This window comes from Balaenoptera acutorostrata, chromosome 7 (genome assembly GCF_949987535.1).
Source record: "Balaenoptera acutorostrata chromosome 7, mBalAcu1.1, whole genome shotgun sequence".
Classification (NCBI taxonomy): Eukaryota; Metazoa; Chordata; class Mammalia; order Artiodactyla; family Balaenopteridae; genus Balaenoptera; species Balaenoptera acutorostrata.
The window spans coordinates 24506951-24527599 of NC_080070.1; the positions used below are offsets into that span (position 1 = coordinate 24506951).

At 45.2% G+C, this 20649-nt stretch overlaps 1 protein-coding gene and 1 pseudogene across 1 annotated transcript in view; both read left to right on the plus strand.

The window, feature by feature from the left end:
- Positions 1-20649, plus strand: part of IMPDH1 (inosine monophosphate dehydrogenase 1) — a 60501-nt gene that overhangs the window by 13299 nt on the left and 26553 nt on the right. The window contains exon 3 of the mRNA XM_057550311.1: positions 11923-11974. The gene's annotated coding sequence lies outside the window, so the exon portion shown is untranslated. The remainder of the gene's footprint in view (positions 1-11922; positions 11975-20649) is intronic.
- On the plus strand, positions 7367-7481 carry LOC114237057 (U6 spliceosomal RNA; annotated as a pseudogene).

The following is a 20649-nucleotide window of genomic DNA, read 5'->3' on the forward strand; positions in this document are numbered from 1 at the left end:
CCCCGCTCGCCACAACTGGAGAGAGCCCTCGCACAGAAACGAAGACCCAACACAGCCAAAAAAATAAATATAAATAAATTTAAAGACTGAGTATGAAAAAAAATATTGTAAATATCTCTTAAAAAAAAAAAAAAAAAAGAATCCGCCTGCCAATGCAGGGGACACGGGTTCGAGCCCTGGTCCTGGAGGATCCCACATGCCGCGGAGCAACTAAGCCTGTGCACCACAACTACTGAGCCCGCATGCCACAACTACTGAAGCCCACGTGCCTAGAGCCCATGCTCCGCAACAAAGAGAGGCCACCGCAATGAGAAGCCTGCGCACCGCAACGAAGAGTAGCCCCCGCTCGCTGCAACTAGGGAAAGCCCGCGCGCAGCAATGAAGACCCAATACAGCCAAAATAAATAAATTAAATAAATTTTAAAAAAAAAGAAAAAAGAAAAAGCTTAGGAAGGATTTGGGGTGAAGAAACCCTGTTTCCTCATCTCAGTAAAAGCTTGTGGACGGTCTAGTCTTCTCTTCTGTAGGTAATAAGCATCAAAGGGGAAACTCACTCAAAACATGTATTTAAAAGTGTTTTCTCTTTCTGTGCTATCTACCAAATTATGTCCATCCAAGAGTTTGGGGTAAATCTGTGTGTTGCCACTCTGCTCTCTCCTTCCTTCATGGAATCATAAAATTATTACGCGTTAAGACAAAGTCTTTCCCCCTCCTGTCCTCTTGTCTTGCGATCAAGGTGGGCTCTCTGAGAGCAGGGGAGCCCAGGCCAGCTGTGACCAAGCCAGGCATGGAGGGAGCTTCATGCCACCTGGCAAGTGGCTGCGGGAGCTACAGGAGGTGGCAGGTGTCCTGCCATCTTATCAGGGAGCTGGCAGTTGGGATAGAGAACTTGGGAGGCAATGGGGTTCTCCTGATTTCTGTGCTGTTTTCATTCATAGTTACAATAACACTTCCCCCTCTTCTGGGTGTGGCTACACATACATGCCCTGTATTGACATATATGTGCACCCATGGGCGCATTCTTCCTCTTCTTGGCTGGCTGGCACCTTTCCCCCAGACACAAATGCCCAGCCATTTCTGCTGCCAGCTGACTAACTCCTTGGCTCTGTTCCAAGTCGGCTAGTGAACATGTGGGCTGCCCTGCCGCCTCTTATCCCAGCCAAGAAGGGCAGAAGCTGCCGTGGGGAAACACTGTCCAGCCAGAATCTGCCCCTCCATTCCCCTCAACCAGGATGGCCCGGTCCCTCCTGAGCCTGCCCCCACCAACCCCCTGGCCTGACGGATCCTGAAAGGCAACTAAAACTACTCAGTATCTTAGGCTCCCAGCTCTCTTCTTTGGCCCTGGAAACCTCCCCAGACCATCACCAGTGGTTCTTTTGCATATTCAAGTGTTGCTTCCTGATGTCATAGCATTCAGTGTTTATGCCTCTCAATTGATAAGCATGTTCTGTCTAGAGAACCTCTTGTACTGTTCCTAAAAATTATCACAAATATTTTGCTTATTCATTTCTCTCCACTGTTAGATTGTAAACACTTTGAGAGGAAGAGTTATTTTAAGACTTAAAGATGTATTATCTCCTTAGTCTATGCCTTGTGCAAACCGGATGCTCAGTGGTTATCTGTTGATCAATCTCCTATCACATGCAAACACTGAAGGTCAGTAAGCCCCCTGAGCTCACCAAACCCTTTAGCTAGACTGAACCTGTACTCTCTCTGCCCATCCCACGCACATCACCAAACTCAGGCTCAGCCCTGCCCAGCCCAGAGCAATGGGCCAGTCTCTTTCTCCTTTCAGCCTCAGGGTCCTCACCAATAAAACAAATGGACCGAGCTCTGTAATGTTCCTTCCAGCTGATTAGATTCTATAACTCAGTGCTTTTATGAGGTCCTGGCAGCCTCCCATTCTCAGCCTTCTGGAATGAATTCATAGCTGTCCCCTGCCTCTTCTCTCTCTGCTAAACAGGGAGAAGTCAAGAAGAAAGAAGAGTAGAGGGTTGTGGAGAATCTCCTTTCACAGCAAAAGAACCAAGCAGCTTTGGGACTTGCTCAAAATGGGGGCCACCCAAAAGAATGAGCTTGGTGTGTAGCGGGATGTAGAGCTCAGGGGGCTCTGAGTGTGCACACCAAGATGGGTGTGTGTGCTTCAGGGCAAGCGTGTGCACACTAGGAACCTTTGCACTGTCAGTGGCTCCAAGCCTGTGGATGTTCTCATTGTCAGTGTGACTCCTGATGCCCGGAGTGCCTGGGCGTGTAGCTTTCGCAGCCTCCTTGTGCAGGTCACTTAGTCAAGGGGAATGTAACTATTGGTGATATGTGTACCTGAAACTATGTGCTGGGCTCATCACTGCAGGAAGTTGAGGTTCTTTAGTTGGATTAGTGAATCACCTGATAAATAGTGGACATGGGCTGCCTGAAGCTCCCTTACTTCTTCCAAGCCAGGAAAGGAGGGAAGTCCCCCAAGCTCCAGAGGCCAGCACACCTGAACAGCCCCTTTCCCACAAAGGCTGTGCACTGTGAAAGTCACCCTTATCTCCTGGGGATGAGTTCTCAGTTATGAGACCCCTAATGGGAAGGGCATAAAGTCAAAGTCATTCCAGGATCTGGAGACAGGACTAGGGCCTGGAAGCAAGCTCAGTAACCAGTCCTGCACTTGCTAAGCCCCTGAGTCACATCGCTTCACCTGGTTTCTCACAAGGAAAAGACATTTTCACATGCCAGACACGTTGCTACTATCATCAGAGCCCAGGTTCCAACTCACCCTGCTCCCAAGGCTGGGCTCCTGTGACCTGTCAGGGCAGGACAGAGCTGGCCCTGCCCCTCCCCAAGCACTCTCCCCAAGACTGCTGTCCACCTGCTAGAGTTGAATTTTGTCCCCAGAGGGTGAGCTCACCCTCCAACCCCTTCCCAGTAAAGCCACATTCCTGCTTCCAAATATCTCTGATTTTTCTGGCTGCTTTCCCCAATTTGGGACATCTGATCACCCAGTCAGTCCCCAGAGCAATCCCTCTCTTGCTCTCTCGCTTGTCTGAAAGAGGTCTAACCCAGCTCCCCTGCTAAACGCCATGCATTTTCTGATTACTTCCCTCTTCTCACATTCCTGAAGTCCACTTGTCCTCATATGGTCCCCAATGCTGTCTTGCAAAATTAAGGTGCTAACCTCCAAGAGAGGCATCTCTCCGGTAGCTCCAAGCCAACCATTCATTCATTCTTCATTTATTTGGTGTTTTCATTTTTCTATTAAAGATTTCATATTTTTTGTATCAGTTTTCCAAGTTCTTGATATATTTTCCAAGTTCTTGATATATTTGAGCCCTTCTTCATATATTGAGCCCTTTCTTATTGTATTTATGAAAATATTTGCCCATCTATTTGCTTTTAATTTTGTTTATGATTATTTCCTCCTTTTTACACGCATTTATTCAACAACTATTTATTAAATGTCACTACGAATAAGCATTAGGTGAAGCATTTTGGAGACTAAACTACTTGCCTTTAGGACTCTTCCTCCCTCCTACCCCAATTATTCAACTTATAGATCTAGAAGTTTAATAGTATAGGCATACTCTTAGTTGATAAGGCTCTGATTTTCTTTAAGATTTATCACTTAAATTTATATATAGCTCACTTATATCATTAATAAAATTTTGGAAAATTAACTTAAAATATAGAGTTAGTTATTATAACTCAGTATTAGTAAAACTCACACGAAATTGACATAGAAATACTTATTGATTGACTTCCATTTATTAAATCACAGCGAGGAGTGCTTTCTTTCCTCTGTACGGAAGTCTATTTGGGGATCCAAAACATGACGGTTGGTAGCTCGGGGCAGTAGAATCAGAGCTGGGGGAGCTGGTGGGGCATCTCGGAGGTGAGCATTGCCAAGTTCCACCAGCCTGCTGTCCTCACTGTGCCTCCACGAAGAGATACAACAGGACTGGATTTCTCATGTAGGTGTTTCAGGGTTAAGAGCAGTGGCCTCCAGGAAAACTGGACCTGAGTTGAAACTCAGCTCCACTACTCAGTGACTAGGTGACGTTGGACAAGCTCCTTAATCTTTCTGAGGCTGTTTTCTCATCAGTTTTCTCTCAGTGGGATTAATGATGCCTACTCCAATAAGACTGTTTTTTTTTGTTTTTCTTTTTTTTTAGGCCGCACCATGCGGCATGTGGGAACTTAGTTCCCCAACCAGGGATTGAACCTGTGCCCCCTGTGTTGGGAGTACGGAGTCTTAAGCACTGGACCGCCAGGGAAGTCCCATGTTTTGAAGAATAAATGAAATTATGCAGGCAAAGCATTTGGTACAGTGTTTGGCACTGATGTGCTCAACTGATGTTAGTTATATTTTGTTATTTTTATCCTTATGTTATGTGCCTGAGGCTGTACTGGGTGCTGGGGATGCAGCAATGAACAAGACAGGGTCCTTGCCCCATTCTACCCACAGGGATCTAATACCCTGATTCAACTCCCACTGCCACACTTGATCAAATGAGATTTGAGTTTTCCACACCAAACTCAGATAGCCTCAATTATACACGTGGCCTCGTATCCCTTCCTGAACTGCCTTGTTGAGAAAAGTAACTTTAAATCAAGTAAAATCTTGAATTATAAGTTCTTTGAGGGCAGAAATTTAAATTTAAATTTAAATTACTTGTTCCACTGAAGAGCACAACATGTTTGGAAAATTAATGAATTGTAATCATCCCTTACATATGCAGAGGACTGTTAGTTGTCAAAGCACTTTCTTTTAATTTTTAAAAAAAAATTATTTATTTTATTTATTTATTTTTGGCTGCATTGGGTCTTTGTTGCTGCGTGTGGGCTTTCTCTAGTTGCGGCGAGCAGGGGCTACTCTTCGTTGCGGTGTGTGGGCTTCTCATTGTGGTGGCTTCTCTTGTTGCAGAGCACGGACTCTAGGCATGTGGGCTTCAGTAGTTGTGGCACACAGGCTCAGTAGTTGTGGCACGCAGGCTCAGTAGTTTTGGCTCGCAGGCTCTAGAGCGCAGGCTCAGTAGCTGTGGCACATGGGCTTAGTTGCTCCACGCCATGTGGGATCTTCCCGGACCAGGGATCAAACACGTGTCGCCTGCATTGGCAGGCGGATTCTTAACTACTGTGCCACCAGGGAAGTCCTATATCAGGGTTTTTGAAATATTAAAAATAGCCCTGGGGAAATGTTTAGTGTGGATAAGGCTGATTTCCTAATTCTGAAGGGTGAACAGAGAGCAATTTTTTTTCTAACCTTGTGACCCCTACACAAAGATCACAGACCCTATAATACAAATAAAATAAAAGCAAGATTTATGCCACTTCTCATAGACCTTCAGACCCAGAGGCAATAACAAAACAAAACAAAACAAAACAAAAAAGAGGATAGCAAGTGTTGACAAGGATTTGGAGAAATAGGAACCTTCATAAACTGCTGGTGGGAATGTAAGTGATGTTGCTTCTTTGGAAAAAAGTTTGCTAGTTCCTCAAGAAATTAAACACAGTTGCTGTACATCTGAAACTAAGATAACATTGTTAACTATACTCCAATACAAAATAAAAATTAAAGAAAAGAAGAGTTACTGTATGACCCAGCAAATGTATACTTCAAAAGGGTGAATTTTTGTATGTTGTTGTACCTCAATAATAAAAACAAGGTTTCCAACCCATCTCTGTGCTCTATCCATGAATCTCCCATCTCCAAAGGCAACCACTTTGAACAGTCTCTTGTGCATCCTTCCCCAAAAACCTAGATATCTATGGATATATAGATATCTATAGATATAGATGTATAGGTACATAGATTTGCAAAGGTGTAATTTAAAAATTCTATTCAAAGGAATATTATTCTGGATATTTCATATAAATGAATCCTGCAGTTGGTGATCTTTTGTGTCTGGCTTCTTTTATTTAGCATAATGCCTTCAAGGTTCATCCATGCTATAGCATGTATCAGAATTTCATATCTTTTTTTAACTGAAGTATAGTTGATGTACAATATTATATAAGTTACAGGTGTACAATATAGTGATTCACAATTTTTAAAAATTAGAATTTCATATTTCTTTTTTTTTTTTTAATTTTTTATAGCTACTTTATTTATTTATTCATTTTTGGCTGTGTTGGGTCTTCGGTTCGTGCGAGGGCTTTCTCTAGTTGCGGCGAGCGGGGGCCACTCTTCATCGCGGTGCGGGGACCGCTCTTCATCGCGGTGCGCGGGCCTTTCACTATCGCAGCCCCTCCCGTTGCGGGGCACAGGCTCCAGACGCGCAGGCTCAGTAGTTGTGGCTCACGGGCCCAGCTGCTCCGTGGCATGTGGGATCTTCCCAGACCAGGGCTCGAACCCGTGTCCCCTGCATTAGCAGGCAGATTCTCAACCACTGCGCCACCAGGGAAGCCCCCCATATTTCTTTTAATGTCCAAATAATATTCCATTTTATGGATATACAACATTTTGCTCATTCATTCATCAGTTGATAGACATTTGGGTTATTTCCACTCTTTTGCTGTTATGAATGATGCTGATATGAATATTTGTGTACAGGTTTTTATATGGACATATGTTTTCAATTCTCTTGAGTGTATAACTAAGAGTGGTAACTCTATTTACTATTTCCTGGAACTGCCAAACTGTTTTCCAAAGTGGCTGCATCATTTTACAACCCTACTAGCAATGTATAAGGGTTTCTCCATATTCTTTTTTTTTTTTAAATTTATTTATTTAATTAATTAATTTATTTATTTTTGGCTGTGCTGGGTCTTCGGTTCGTGCGAGGGCTTTCTCTAGTTGCGGCAAGTGGGGGCCACTCTTCATCGCGGCGCGGGGACCGCTCTTCATCGCGGTGCGCGGGCCTTTCACTATCGCGGCCCCTCCCGTTGCGGGGCACAGGCTCCAGACGCGCAGGCTCAGCAGCTGTGGCTCACGGGCCCAGCCGCTCCGTGGCATGTGGGATCTTCCCAGACCAGGGCTCGAACCCGTGTCTCCTGCATTAGCAGGCAGATTCTCAACCACTGCGCCACCAGGGAAGCCCTCCATATTCTTGTCAACACTTTTTATTGTCTTCCTTTTTTTATTTCCATTGCCCTACTGGTTGTGAAGTGGTATCTCATCATGATTTTGAGTTCCCTAATGACTAACGATGTTGAGCATCTTTTCATATGTATATTGTTTATTTGTATATCTTCTTTGAAGAAATGTCCATTCAACTCCTCTACCCACTTTTAAATTGGGTTATTTGTCTTTTTATTGCTGAGTTGTAAGAGTTCTTTATATATTGTTTATACAAGTCCCTTATCAGATACATGGTTTGCAAATATTTTCTCCCATTCCATGTATGTTCTTACTTTTAAATGCTAATTTGGCTAAGTATAAATTCTAGTTTGCTAGATATTTACTCTCAGACATTTAAAAGTATTATTCCTTGATACAGAGAAGATTAGCATGGCCCCTGTGCAAGGATGACACGCAAATTCGTGAAACGTTCCATATTTTTATGACCCTAGAAGGCAGAAGCGCCAAAGTCAGCTCGGGGTCTTGGGAGCTGTAGTCAGCTCGGTCAGAAGGGACCCCGGGGTCTGTGCTGCAGCTGTCTGTGGGGAAGGGACATCATTAATTCAGATGTAAATGTTCTACAACTCTCGGCTGGTCAAGTTACCCTCATTCTATCTATGAAAAAAATTTGCTAAAGCAAATTAATGCTATGAACAAAAATTACAGGGAACCAGCTTAACCAGCTTAAGAGGACAAACATTCCAAGTACTCTAAGTAGGCACCAGTTGTTTGCAAACAGTGTGCTAATATGCGAGTGACTTGTTTATTAAAGGAGGCCTATAGGGCCTCTTACTGGCAATCCTTTGCTTTGAGTTACAGTATATATGTGAATGGTAGAAAGTGGCATCTTTCTAGGGTTATTCTATTAGGTGTTTGGGGGTTTTGTAGTTTCCATGCTAGTTCTCCTGCACACCTACTCTCTCTCTCAACCCATTCTCCCTTCTGTCCCCCACTCCCTTGACGGAGCGGGATAGATGGATCCTGGAATGGGATTTCCCAGAGCCTCTGCCCAGGCGGTCTGAAAACCTTCCCCAGCCAGCCTGGTCCAGGCAGGGACTCCTTGGGTCCTGGCTGTGCAGGTGCCAGGAGGGTGGGACGAGGTGTGCACTCCTGCACACAGGTGAGTGGGCCTCCTTTCCGCCCTGTCCCCGTGGGGCCCCGGGGCTCTTGGGGTTCAACACTGCTCAGCAGTGGAGGAGGTTTCTCAACTGCTTGTCCTAGATGTGCCTTTAGTGTCATGTAAGAAGTTTTAAAATTATATTTATTTTGTCGGTTTTTTTAATTGCACAGAACACTAAGTCTGAGAGGCTGCATTCTGTTTCTCCTTTAAAGCTTTGCCTTCTTTCTGAACTTCCTTTTCCACCCAATGGAAAGAGCCCAGATGCAGCCCTGGCCACTGCCACCCCACCCCCCTCCTCCCCACCCCACTCCAGGGACTCTTTCCACGGTTAGCTGTATTTAGCTTTGAGTTTCTCTGCGTCTGGTCAACCCCTGTGTGTATATAACCCGGGCCATTGCTTGGGAAGAAGCAGGGTGCTCACCCCCTGCCAGTGCCTTTTTCTGGAGGAGAGAACTCCCCTGAGCGTTCTCCTTCCTTCTGCACCCCTCTCCCCACTACACCTTTGGAGAAAACTGAGCTATTACAAACCCCTGCACAGTGCCTGTCAAACAGACTGCAGGTGCTCTGTACCTTCCTGAATAAAGGCCCTGGAGACCACGGTGAAAAATAATATATATATATATATATATATATATATATATATATATTATTCCTTTGTCATCTAGCTTACATTAATCATAGAAGGTAAGGATTCATGTCATTCATTGCTTCTGGACAATCCTCAGCCACTATCTCTTGGCCTCTTTTTATTCTATTTTCTCCTTACAGAATGCCAGTTCGATGAATATTAGTCTTACTCATTCTGATCATCATGTCCCTTAATTTTTCCTTCATATTTTCCATATTTCTGTCTCTCTCTACTACATTCTATGTAATTTTTTAGATTTTTTTTTTTTAGTTCACCAATTTTGTCTTCCATTCTATCTAAATCTTCTGTTTAACTTGCCCATTTAGTTTTTTTTTTTTTTTTTCAAAGGATCTTGGGGTATGCACTTCAAAATCCACTATATACTGTATTTTTTTAAAAAAATATTTATTTATTTATTTATGGCTGTGTTGGGTCTTCGTTTCTGTGCGAGGGCTTTCTCTAATTGTGGCAAGTGGGGACCACTCTTCATCGCAGTGCGCGGGCCTCTCACTTTCGCGGCCTCTCTCGTTGCAGAGCACAGGCTCCAGACGCGCAGGCTCAGTAGTTGTGGCTCACGGGCCCAGCCGCTCCGCAGCATGTGGGATCTTCCCGGACCAGGGCTCGAACCCGTGTCCCCTGCATTGGCAGGCAGATTCTCAACCACTGCGCCACCAGGGAAGCCCCCCATTTAGTTTTTTTTTTTTTTTTTTTTTTTTTTAATAAATTTATTTATTTTATTTATTTATTTTTGGCTGTGTTGGGTCTTCGTTGCTGTGTGCGGGCTTTCTCTAGTTGCGGCGAGCGGGGGCTACTCTTCATTGCGGTGCGCAGGCTTCTCATTGCGGTGGCTTCTCTTATTGTGGAGCACGGGCTCTAGGCGCATGGGCTTCAGTAGTTGTGGCACTTGGGCTCAGTAGTTGTGGCTCACAGGCTCTAGAGCGCAGGCTCAGTAGTTGTGGCTCACGGGCCCAGCCGCTCCGCAGCATGTGGGATCTTCCCGGACCAGGGCTCGAACCCGTGTCCCCTGCATTGGCAGGCAGATTCTCAACCACTGCGCCACCAGGGAAGCCCCCCATTTAGTTTTTAATTGTGATTATTATGGCTTTCATTTTTAGATGTTCAATTTGATTTGTTTTTCAAACTTCCTTCATCTTTTTTTGGTAGCATATGGTCCTTTTCTCATGTTTTCAGTTTCTTCTTAGTTTTCTTTAAACATTAAAAAAAAGTTTGTTTTTTTTTTTACTCTGTACCTAATAATTCTATTATCAGAGTTGGAAAGGCTCTTATGCAGCTATTTATTGGGTCTGCTGGCATTTGCTCATGGAGATTTTTTCTATGTTTTTATAGATTTTTTTTTTTGGTTTTTTTTGGCCGTGCCTTGCAGCTTGCGCGGGATCTTAGTTTCCCAACCAGGGATTGAACCCTGAGAGCAGAGTCCTAACCACTGGATCTCCAGGAAATTCCCTAGATTTTTTTTTAACTTGAGCTCTACTTGTCCAAACTTTTTGTGTGGGAATCCTATGTAGCCTGGGGTGAGGGGGAACTCCTCCAGAGAAGCTTTGTACAAAGCTCCTTCAAAGAACCACCAATCCATTTCCAATTTTTGTTAATGTTCCCTCTTGTGTCTTCCCAGACCACGTGCGTAGTATACATTTTACTCTCAAATTCACCGGAAGCACAGAATCGCAAATTCTCACTGGAAACTGTTTATTCAAGTCAAGAATGCAGGTAGAGACAAACACATATCACTGACCCCTCCCTTTGCTGGTGGCCAGATTCCTCCGGGCCCACCCTTCCTGGAAAGCATAGCCTTGAGGGCCCTGCTGTAGCCTTTCGGTTATCGGGATTGGTCAGCACCCTCAGGACAGCCACAGCTTCACTGACAACACCTATAACAGCACACGTTTTGTTCTTTGCTTTGTATGTTTGTTTGTCTTTTGCCCCTATAGATTCCCCCCCCACCTTTTTCTTTTCTTCAAGCTTTGCTATGCATGTAAAAGAATCTTTGCTATGTTTTAGGTGTTTTGTATTGGGAAGATTGTCCTGTTATCTAATTCTTATGTTTTCTGACATAGAACTCCTAGGGAAAACTGCACAAATTGACAAACACGTGATTTCCAGTGTTCACAGCCCCACCAAAGCCCTTTATGGATCCATTTGCTCCAGAAAATGGGTTAATCAGATAATGGAATTCTCACTGCTATTAAATATCTAATGTATGATCTCTCTGGGTAACCTAGAACTTTGACCCACCAGAATGCATCATCCTTAAGCAGGGTTTGAAGAAGTGAAATCAGTGCTAAATCTTTCAAGCAGTCAGGAGGAGAAAGATTGGAGGCAAAGGTTGGTCTTTCTGAGACTCTTAAATCAATCACCCTCCACCTAATTCTCCTGTGTGGGACTCTAGGGGAAGGCGCGTGAAACATGATGCCTGGCACATAATAAGTGCTCGATAAATACTTGCTGACAGAATGTTGAATGTATAACTGAGTCATTGTGTCACAAGACAGCTCATTGATTTCCTGCAGTAAACTTCCTTCTCTATTGATGTGACCAATTCCCCAGGGTAGTGTTAGAGAATGAGTTTGTTAAAATGTTGATATCCAGAAATGAAGTGCATTTGGCTGGTATGCAACATATAGGCATTTCAGATTAATCAAAGAAAGTTTCTTGTATAGGGTGTACTTGGGTTGAATGGTGAAAGAAAAAGGTGGGCTGCTCCAAAGCTTACATATGAATTGGGAATAGTAACATCTAACATTTATGAAACACCTACTATGCACCATCACTGTTCTAAGTTCTCTCCATATATCAACTTATTTAATCATCCCAACAACAATAGGAGCTGGGTATTATTACTATGATTCTATTTTATAGATGAGGCACAAAGAACTTAAGTAACTTGCTAATAAGTAATAGAGCTGGAATTCAAACCCAGGCAGTATAGCCCATGAGTTCACGTGCTAAGCTCTTATGCCATAGTGCCTCAGCCGGGACCTAGACTCCTTTACACAGAGCCACATATTATTCCACAGAACATGTCCTGGGAAGCCTCTGAGCCTTGCCTGTGCTCGTCTCAATACTTGAAATGCCCTATTCTTTCTTTATCTGATGAACTCTTATTTATCTTTTCAGACTCAGCTGAGATTTTTCATGCCTCCAGAAACCAACTCTAGATTAGACAACGGTAAGTTACAAGGACAAATGGGAGGGGAAGAATCTATACTCTATGATTAAAAAACCAAATATCAAGTTCTCTGTTGGCCTAGTGGTTAGGATTCCAGGCTTTCACTGCCATGGCCCAGATTCAATCCCTGGTTGGGGAACTCAGATCCCGCAAGCGGAGTGGCAAAACAAAACAAATAATAGACTGATTGTATGAAGCCAACATGGAGACATCTACGTTGCCTCTTGGCTTGTGGCTCTGGGGGACTGGGCTGAGACCTTGTGTGGGGTGGAGGGCAGGGGGTAGGGGTGGGGAGTGGCAGATGGGAGGATTGGTCGTTTTAGGAGTTTTAGGAAGCACTCTTTGCTTCCTAGTTCCTAGATGCCTTTAATTAGGACTGTTTTTGTTACCGAACCAAACTTAGGTTCGCTTGCCCGCATGCAGTAAAGCCAATCTACTGACCCTGGTTGGTGGTGTAGGAAAGTGCAGCGTTTATTGCAGGGCACCAAGCAAGGAATCCAGGGTTGCTAGTGCTTAAAAGACCTGAACTCCCTGAAGGCTTTCAGGGAAAGGTTTTTAAAGACAGTGTGAGGGAGGGGGATTGTGGTGTGTGTGATCAGCTCATGGACATTCCTCTGATGGGTTGGTGGGAGTGGATATCTTCAGCCTTCTGATTCCAGCTGGTCTGGGGTCTCTGTTCTTGTGGGTGGCATACAGTTAACTTCTTCCACAAAGAAGTTTCAGTATCTGCAAAACAGCTCAAAGGACCTGGCTCGGAATATTACCTATTGCCCTTGAGGAGGAACTAAAGGTCCTTGACTTTGTCTTGACTGTTTTTCTTTCTTTTCTCACCTCTCTGATTAGATTTATTCTTTGACTAGTTTTTCTACAGACGAAAGTCAGGCAGAGGACATGGGGGGAAAGAGGGGGAGTCCTGTTCTGGGAAGGCCCCATAGGGTCCTGCTAGCTTACATTTTATCCAGGAGGGAAACTGAAGTGGCTGGTGGGAAACATGCTGTAGTCTACTCTGTGATTTGGGCGGCCATACAAAACACGCCTGCTCAAATATATTTTCCTTTTGTGTGAAATCCCCACTCTTTGGGATGAAGTGCTGTCCAATAAAAGGCACATTTTACAACCACGTACTGAGTTGGCACTATGTGCCAGGCACCGTGTTAAGCGTGTTCCACGTTTGTCTCATTTAATCCTCACGGCAATCCTAAGAAACAGGTGCAATAAGAATTATTATACATTTTGCAGATGAAAAAAACTTGCCTCTGAGAAACAACAGAAACTCACCTTGGGTGACACGGCTCAAAAAATGGCAAAGTCAGGACTAAAACCCAGGTCAGGATGCTAGAATCCATACTCTTAACTATTCCTTACACTCCCTTTCATACTTAAGCCTCAGGTGTCTAGATATCTTTTCCTCGTGCTTCTTGAGAGTGGAAGGGGCCATCAGAGGCAACAACTTCTTCCTTCTAGCAACAATAGTTACTTTACTAGGAAAGTCCTGATCGGGGAAATATCACTCTTTAATGCAAGCGCCTGGAGGATACTAAGTTTGTCCCAGGTGGGAAGGGAAATCTAAGCAGGGCCCCGACTTGCTGGCGTCAAGGAGTCCCTTCTCTGGCTGGACAGCGCCGGCTTCCGACAACCCGAGGGGCCCAGGACCCCGCACTCGCCCACCTGCTCCTGGCTCCCCTCTAGCAGGCTGGTGCTCGGGGCTCCCCCGCGGCCGTCTGTCCATCCGCCCATCCACCGGCCAGGGGCCCAGGGGCGCGCCAGGGGCTGCCCAGCGCCGGAGGAGGGGAGTGGGCAAATCCCTGTTGGCGAGCCGAGCCCTGAGCTGGCCTGAGCCGCTCTTCCCGAGAAACTGACTCAGCCGGAAACTGCTCTGGGCTGCCCTAAGGGGAAGGAGCCTGTCCTCACCTTTACCCTGAACAGAGACGTCGAGGCGGGGAGAGTCCCGCCGTCACCGATCTACCCACCTACCGCAGGAACCAGTATTCCTGCTCGCTGGGCGGGGCAGGGTAGGAGGGTTTGGAGGTGGTTTGGGGGCACCAGGTCTGCCCGGGTCCTGTAGACAGGGGCTCCAAGGCACCTCAGAGGCCACCCTCTTCTGGGTCTTAGCAGAGGGGTCTGTCTGTGAGTGCCTTTGGGTCCAGTCTTAGACCGTCCTTCTCGTGGAGGGGCCTCCAGCAGGCAATGGTCCCAGAACCCAGTGAGGCAGCTGCTCCACCTTCCTGAGGATGGTCACACAGCTACCCGTGCCCTAGGGAGCCCCCCAAACCTGGGTGGGCCAGAATCATAAATCCCTGTAGGGTGGCAGAGTCCTGTCAAACTCCTGTTCCCGGTCCAGCACACCATCCTCCCCTCCCCGTCTCTAACACGCATCAGAGGAGTCAGGCTGTGTGTGACAGGTGTCTGCCTGCACTCTGTAGGGACCTGGCTGCAGCAGGGAAATGAGTGGGCAGGAAGGAGGTGAAAGGTCCTTCTAAGCCTCCACCTGCACCCATGAGGTCAGCAAAGCTGGGCTAGGCAGGCAAGGCTAGAGTGACTGAGCCTTTCCAAAAGCTGGGAAGGGCATAGGTCTTGCCTGCCTACAAGTAGGTCAAGGACTGAGCAGCCAGGCCTGAAGCCTTCAGTGGCTTCTCAGAAGCACTGTCTCGTTGGGGACCATTTCTAGCCTGACTGATTTTGCTTATAATTTTTTTCTTTTTAAAGATGGTGAGTTTGGTGTTTTACAAAAGTGGTGAGGTGTGTGTTTTAGGTACTTGGAGTCGAGGGTGGGGTGGACATCAGGACCGGCCCAGGACATCATGCCAGAAGCTACCACGGGGACATGAGTTAGCAAGCATGTTGAGATTGGCTGTTCTGACAACACCCCGACCTTCTGCCTTGCGCAACCTGGGAACTCCAAAGTTTTAAATAGAATAAGCCAAGTCCTCTCCTCAGCTGTGGTCAGAATGCTGGCATCCAACCCTCAGCTACTTTTGTAAATATCACCTTTGCCACCTTTCCCTGTGTTTAAGTTTCTGATAGGAGCAATGAGATGTCTCCAGGTCTCTCAAGCTCAGAATGGGTGCAGTGCCACCTTGCTTTGTCCCCTCACTTCTGACCCACTGCCTCTGGAAGCTGAGGGGTGAATAATACAAGCCCTGCCTGAGCCTAGAACTCTCTCATCAGGGCTGCCAGAATGCAAAGCATGTCCATAGGTAGGACACATGAGAACCAAGACTCAAACCAGGCCTGCCATCAACGTAAGATGCCAGTCTGGGATCATGAGAGTCATAAGGAGGTGGTGTCCAGACATGGTAAGATAGGGAAGGTTAATGTGGGGCTCCTACTGTCGTGCTATGTAGGTTTCCTCACGTACACACACCCTCCCCACATCAGCGGAGACTCTTTGCAAGTGGTGGGAGTTCAGTAAATAGTTGTTACATGAAAATTTTGCCTGGGTTTGGACTTGAAAAGACTCAAAAGCAGGTCATAACCATGTCCCAACCCTTTGCACAATTGTAGGCACCTAATTCCCACTACGCTTTTCTATCCCTGGACCTTATCCTGTGTACTCCTGCTTTCTCTACCTGGAATGCTCCCCACCTTTTTCACTTGGCTAACTCCTTTTCATCCTTTAAGTTTCAGTCTAGATCTCACTTCTTCCAGGAAGTGTTTGCTGATTCTCTAAGTCTGTATTCTCTCACTCTTATGTGCCCCCATATGCCTATACTTCCTTCCTGTATTAGCGTGTAACACATGGGATTTGTAATTACCTGTTTCCTAGTTTGTGTCCTTTAGACCATAAGCCTTGAGGGCAGTGACTGCACTTTGTTCATGCCCACGCCCCTGTGCCTACCACATAGTAGATGCTCACTAGATATTTATGAGATGAATGTGTTAGGGACACTGATTCTTCTTTCACTTCCTCCCCAGAAGCTGACCTGAAGTTTAACCACCTGCCAGGTGAGACATAAGATTTACCTCTTACAGAGAGCGTTCTATTTTATAAAAAGCCTTCAAGCCCAAAGAAATAATATCTAAAGGTGAAAGCTCAGGTACCTTGGCTGGTTGTAGGGGTTTCCTCCTGTGAGGAACATGTTGGGAAGGTGGTCATCTGTTCTGGGGCTGACGCTGCTAAGAACCAATGGCGGGAGGGTGTGTGTGTTGAGATGAAATGGAGGATGTTTTTAGGTCCTGAGCAGCCCTTTGGTCCAGCGTCACGTGCAGTGATATACTGGGCAACTGGAGAGGCAGGGTGGCGTGGATCCAACTGAGTCTGCATGATACCGTGGGGCTGGCAGAGGATCTCTCCATAGCAGTAGCTATCCATGGAGGCCATGTGGAGAAAGGGGAGTGAGTTCAAGAACTTTATTTGCTTCATTGTTCTGTCAGTTTATTTTGTGCTGATTTAATCGCCAAGGTGCTGTGATTATAGGTATATATGTATGTATATACAATGTGCTTGTATGTATATACAATGTGCTTGAGGTTGACGACTGGGCACAGGCAGATGGTTAGATTACATGTGTGTGTTTCACACCTCTGTGGACACTGGTGTGTCCCTCTGCCTCCAGGTCTGTCATGGAAGTGAGGAGGGAAGAAAGGGAAAGAACATTTATTGAGTACCTGTTCTATACCAGATGCTTTATGATTTTTATCTTGTTTAATCCTCACAACTCCGTAGTGTAGATGTTGCTATCCCCATTTTACAGATGAGAAAACTGAGGCTCAGGACATTCTGTAACTTGCCAAAGGACATGGTAATAATTTGTGGTCCTGATAGTAATGTTCAATTTATGTCTGTTCTACCATTTCCAGGCTGACTCCTAACTCAGTGTTTAAGGTTTGGCATCTAGGACAGGACACAGAAGTAAAGCACTGACTGAGCCCAGTTAAGAGGAGAGGTTATGGACTTCCCTGGTGGCGCAGTGGTTAAGGCTCCACGCTCCCAATGCAGGGGGCCTGGGTTCAATCCCTGGTCAAAGGAACTAGATCCCACATGCATGCCACAACTAAGAGTTAGCATGCCACAACTAAGGAGCCCACGTGCCACAACTAAGACTTGGCGAAACCAAATAAATAAATAAATATTTTGTTAAAAAAGAGGAGAGGTTAACTGTTCAGGCTCTGGGTCAGTTCAGACTGACCAAATTCAAATCCTCCCTCTGCATCTTCACTGTGTGACTTTGACATTAGAGTGGATGCCCTTGGTGTGTCAGTGCCTTTTTTCCCAAAATGCCGCAAATTTTCCTTTATTAAGTAGTCAGGTCTGAACAACTTAATACATATTTTTGTCCTAACAGCATAGCCATTTGAAAAAACGACACAGAAGTTGAAACAGAAAATATTTTAATTCATTCTTAAATTACCACAGTTACTAATGGGATATCTATGACTCTTGGGCATTGCCTTGCTTCTCTAACTTTGGAATCAGAGTGGACACCACCAGACTCATTTCCTGTTCCACACTGATTTCATGTTGAAAAATCCAGTTTTGCAAAAAAAAGTGACGTCATTGGAAGGCATGTAGCGCCATCTACTGTAGAAGCGGTGAATTGCCTTGAGCTAGTAGTGCACATGATGCCTGACAGATGACGCGTATTTATCCCTGAAATTTTTCAAATATCCTGTGGAACCTCACTTTGGCAACTTGGAGCACCGTGACACACAGTTTGGGAATTGTGGTAATAGGGACTATCCAAGGTGAGTTGGACAATTGACTTATCCTTTCTGTGCCTTGGTTTCCTCACCTGTGATGTGGGTAACAATACCTAGCTGATGGGATTGTAATGAGGTTTAAATGAGGTGTTTATAAAGTACCTACACAATGACGCATGACACTCTACACTGGAGTCACCTGGGAGAGTTAATGAAACTCATGGATGCCTGGAACCCTACCCACAGAGTCTGATGTATTTGGTTGGGGTGGTGCCCAGGCATGGGAATTACTTTTTAAAGTAGCCCGGGGGACTTTAATGTTCAGTCAAAGCTGCGAATCACTGACCTGTCACATCGTAAACAGGCTATTTTAAAAATAAAAGTAATATTTTTATTATGGTTTGGCAGAAAGAACACAAACCTAGGTAACCAAAGTCCTGGATTCTAGAACTTTTTCCCATTTAGGGGTAGTGTGGTCTTAGGTAAATCACTTGCCGTCTCTTAACCTCTGTTCTTCCATGTAAAATGACAAAAACTTTTGTCCAGTCTTAATTCACAGGGTTATCATGACGTGTGAAGTAAAGTGCGTGAAACTGCTCTTTAAACTGTACAGCACTCTACCAACGTATCGTGGGGAAGTAGAAAATGTGATCGCTTTCCTCAACGAGTAACAAAACCCCAGGAAACTTGAAGGCCACTGTGTCTGCTGTTCTGTGCAGCATGGAGAGACCTTTAGAACCACAGCTGAAATGATGGAAACACATGGGCCCCTTCTCAGCTGGGGTGGAAGGCCCACAGCCTGCCTCTTTAAGGAATCATTACAGTACTGGAAACTTCCAGAAGGGGGCAGCCTTGTCTCAGCCCCAGACGGGTTTGAGTATAACCATCAGACAGACTCATTTTGTTTTGGAAAAGTTGAAGTGAATGTTCACAGATTTTATTTATTTGTATTAGCCACTATACCATAGTACATAAAGTTTCAATAATTACAAACTCGAAAATTAAAACCTGAACAGCAATGTAAAAACTGTAAAAGACATGAAAGCTAATTTTTACTTGCTTAAGGCTCTTTGGCAGTAGATCTTAGAAAAAGTTTCTCTAGATTTCTTTTTAATCACCATTTGGACTTTTGCTAACTACATCTCTATTCATACTGGGCTTATATATCAGCCATGCAAATTAGGTGTGCACATGTAATGAAAACAATAACTGAAATAGTTATTTCAATAGTTAGGAGACAAAGCACTAGGTTTTTTTTTTTTTTTTAAAGACTTTTTTTTTTTTTTAATTTATTTATTTATTTATTTTTGGCTGTGTTGGGTCTTCGTTTCGTGCGAGGGCTTTCTCTAGTTGCGGCAAGCGGGGGCACTCTTCATGGCTGTGCGCGGGCCTTTCACTATAGCGGCCTCTCTTGTTGCGGGGCACAGGATCCAGACGTGCAGGCTCAGTAGTTGTGGCTCACGGGCCTAGTTGCTCCGCGGCATGTGGGATATTCCCAGACCAGGGCTCGAACCCGTGTCCCCTGCATTGGCAGGCAGATTCTCAACCACTGCGCCACCAGGAAAGCCCCAAAGCACTAGTTTTAACCAATTAACAATAATACTCCATCCTTTCACTCTAAGCATACCCCAAGGTCAAGGGAAATCAAGTCCCAGGCCCCTGGAACTCACTCACTGCAGAGTTTGACTGAAAACGCACAGAGCTTCTATTTAGCTCTAAGTATCACGGTGATAATAGCTACCATTTATTAAGCAAGTACTATGTGCCAGATGCTTCATTTACAAACTATTTCTCATAGCATGTTAACAGAGGTCATGATCTTCCTCATTTTCCAGATGAAGAAACAACTCAGAGAATTTCTGCTCATGGGCACACAGCTGATGTGGGGGGAATGAGGGAGGCCTTCTGTCTGCCCAGCTCACCGTAATTCACGTGAGCTGTTCTAGTACTCATACTCAGCTGTTCTAATCCTGGTAGCTTTGGCTTGGAGACTGTCTGAGGTCTGGTCCAAGGACTTAGGCAGGACCATGTAGAGGAGGTATCCTTCCCCACGGCTCCCTGCTCTAGCACACCTGAGCTGCCCTATAGCTTTATGACCCTGAGGCTCAGAGGGTACCTGGCAGCTACTCCCAGAATGAAGGGCTTTGCCCATAGTCACAAATCAAGGGGAATTAGGGAGTGGCTGGAATAACAATATGAATCTGAGAAACAGAGTAAGGGGCCGAAGGGTTGGATTTTCAGTGCATTGCTGGGCCTTAATGGAAACTATGTTTAGAAGCCATGTGGGCTCTTCCTGAATCCAGGGAAAATATTAGCAGGAGGGCCTGCCTGTGTAGTGGCAGGGCCTCTGCACCCAGCCAAGGCTTTCTGAGGCAACTGTGAAAAGCATGTTGAAAATCTTGGATAAGACTAACCTTTAGAATAATGCGATGCTTTATATGAACCACTTTTCATTTAGCGTTACCTTGCATCTTCTGAATGATCAACAATTATCTACAATACATATAGTAGGTATTAAATCTGTTCACCAAATTTTTCCTCTTCTCTGCCTTCTGGCCACATGCTAGGATGGCATTGACTGGTCCCTGGTCCCTAGTGATTGGGGGTGGCCATAGACTAGGTATGGCCAATCTGGTGGAAGTGGAAGTGATGCTATCACTTCCAGGCTGAAGCATTTAATCATCTCTGTGAGCCCTTCCAAGCTCTCTTCCCCTCTGCAGAGCAAGTGGTAAAGCCCCAGCTAGCGGCTGCTCCATCAGCCTGAGTTTGAAATGAGGAGAGCATGGAGTAGAGGTCCCATCTGACCCACAGAGGATATGCAGAATAAATGAGAAAGAAACCTTTGTTATTTGAAGTCACTGGGGTTTGGGTTTTGTTGTTGTTCTTACTGCAATGTGACCTAGGCTATTCCGACTGGCAGAGTGGGTTTACCAGCTACTTGCTCTGAATCAAGATAGAGGAACTGGATTATTTAAGGAGCAGTATGTGTAGAGGAAGGGGAATGGATTTTGGAGACAGAGAGATTACAATTAAAT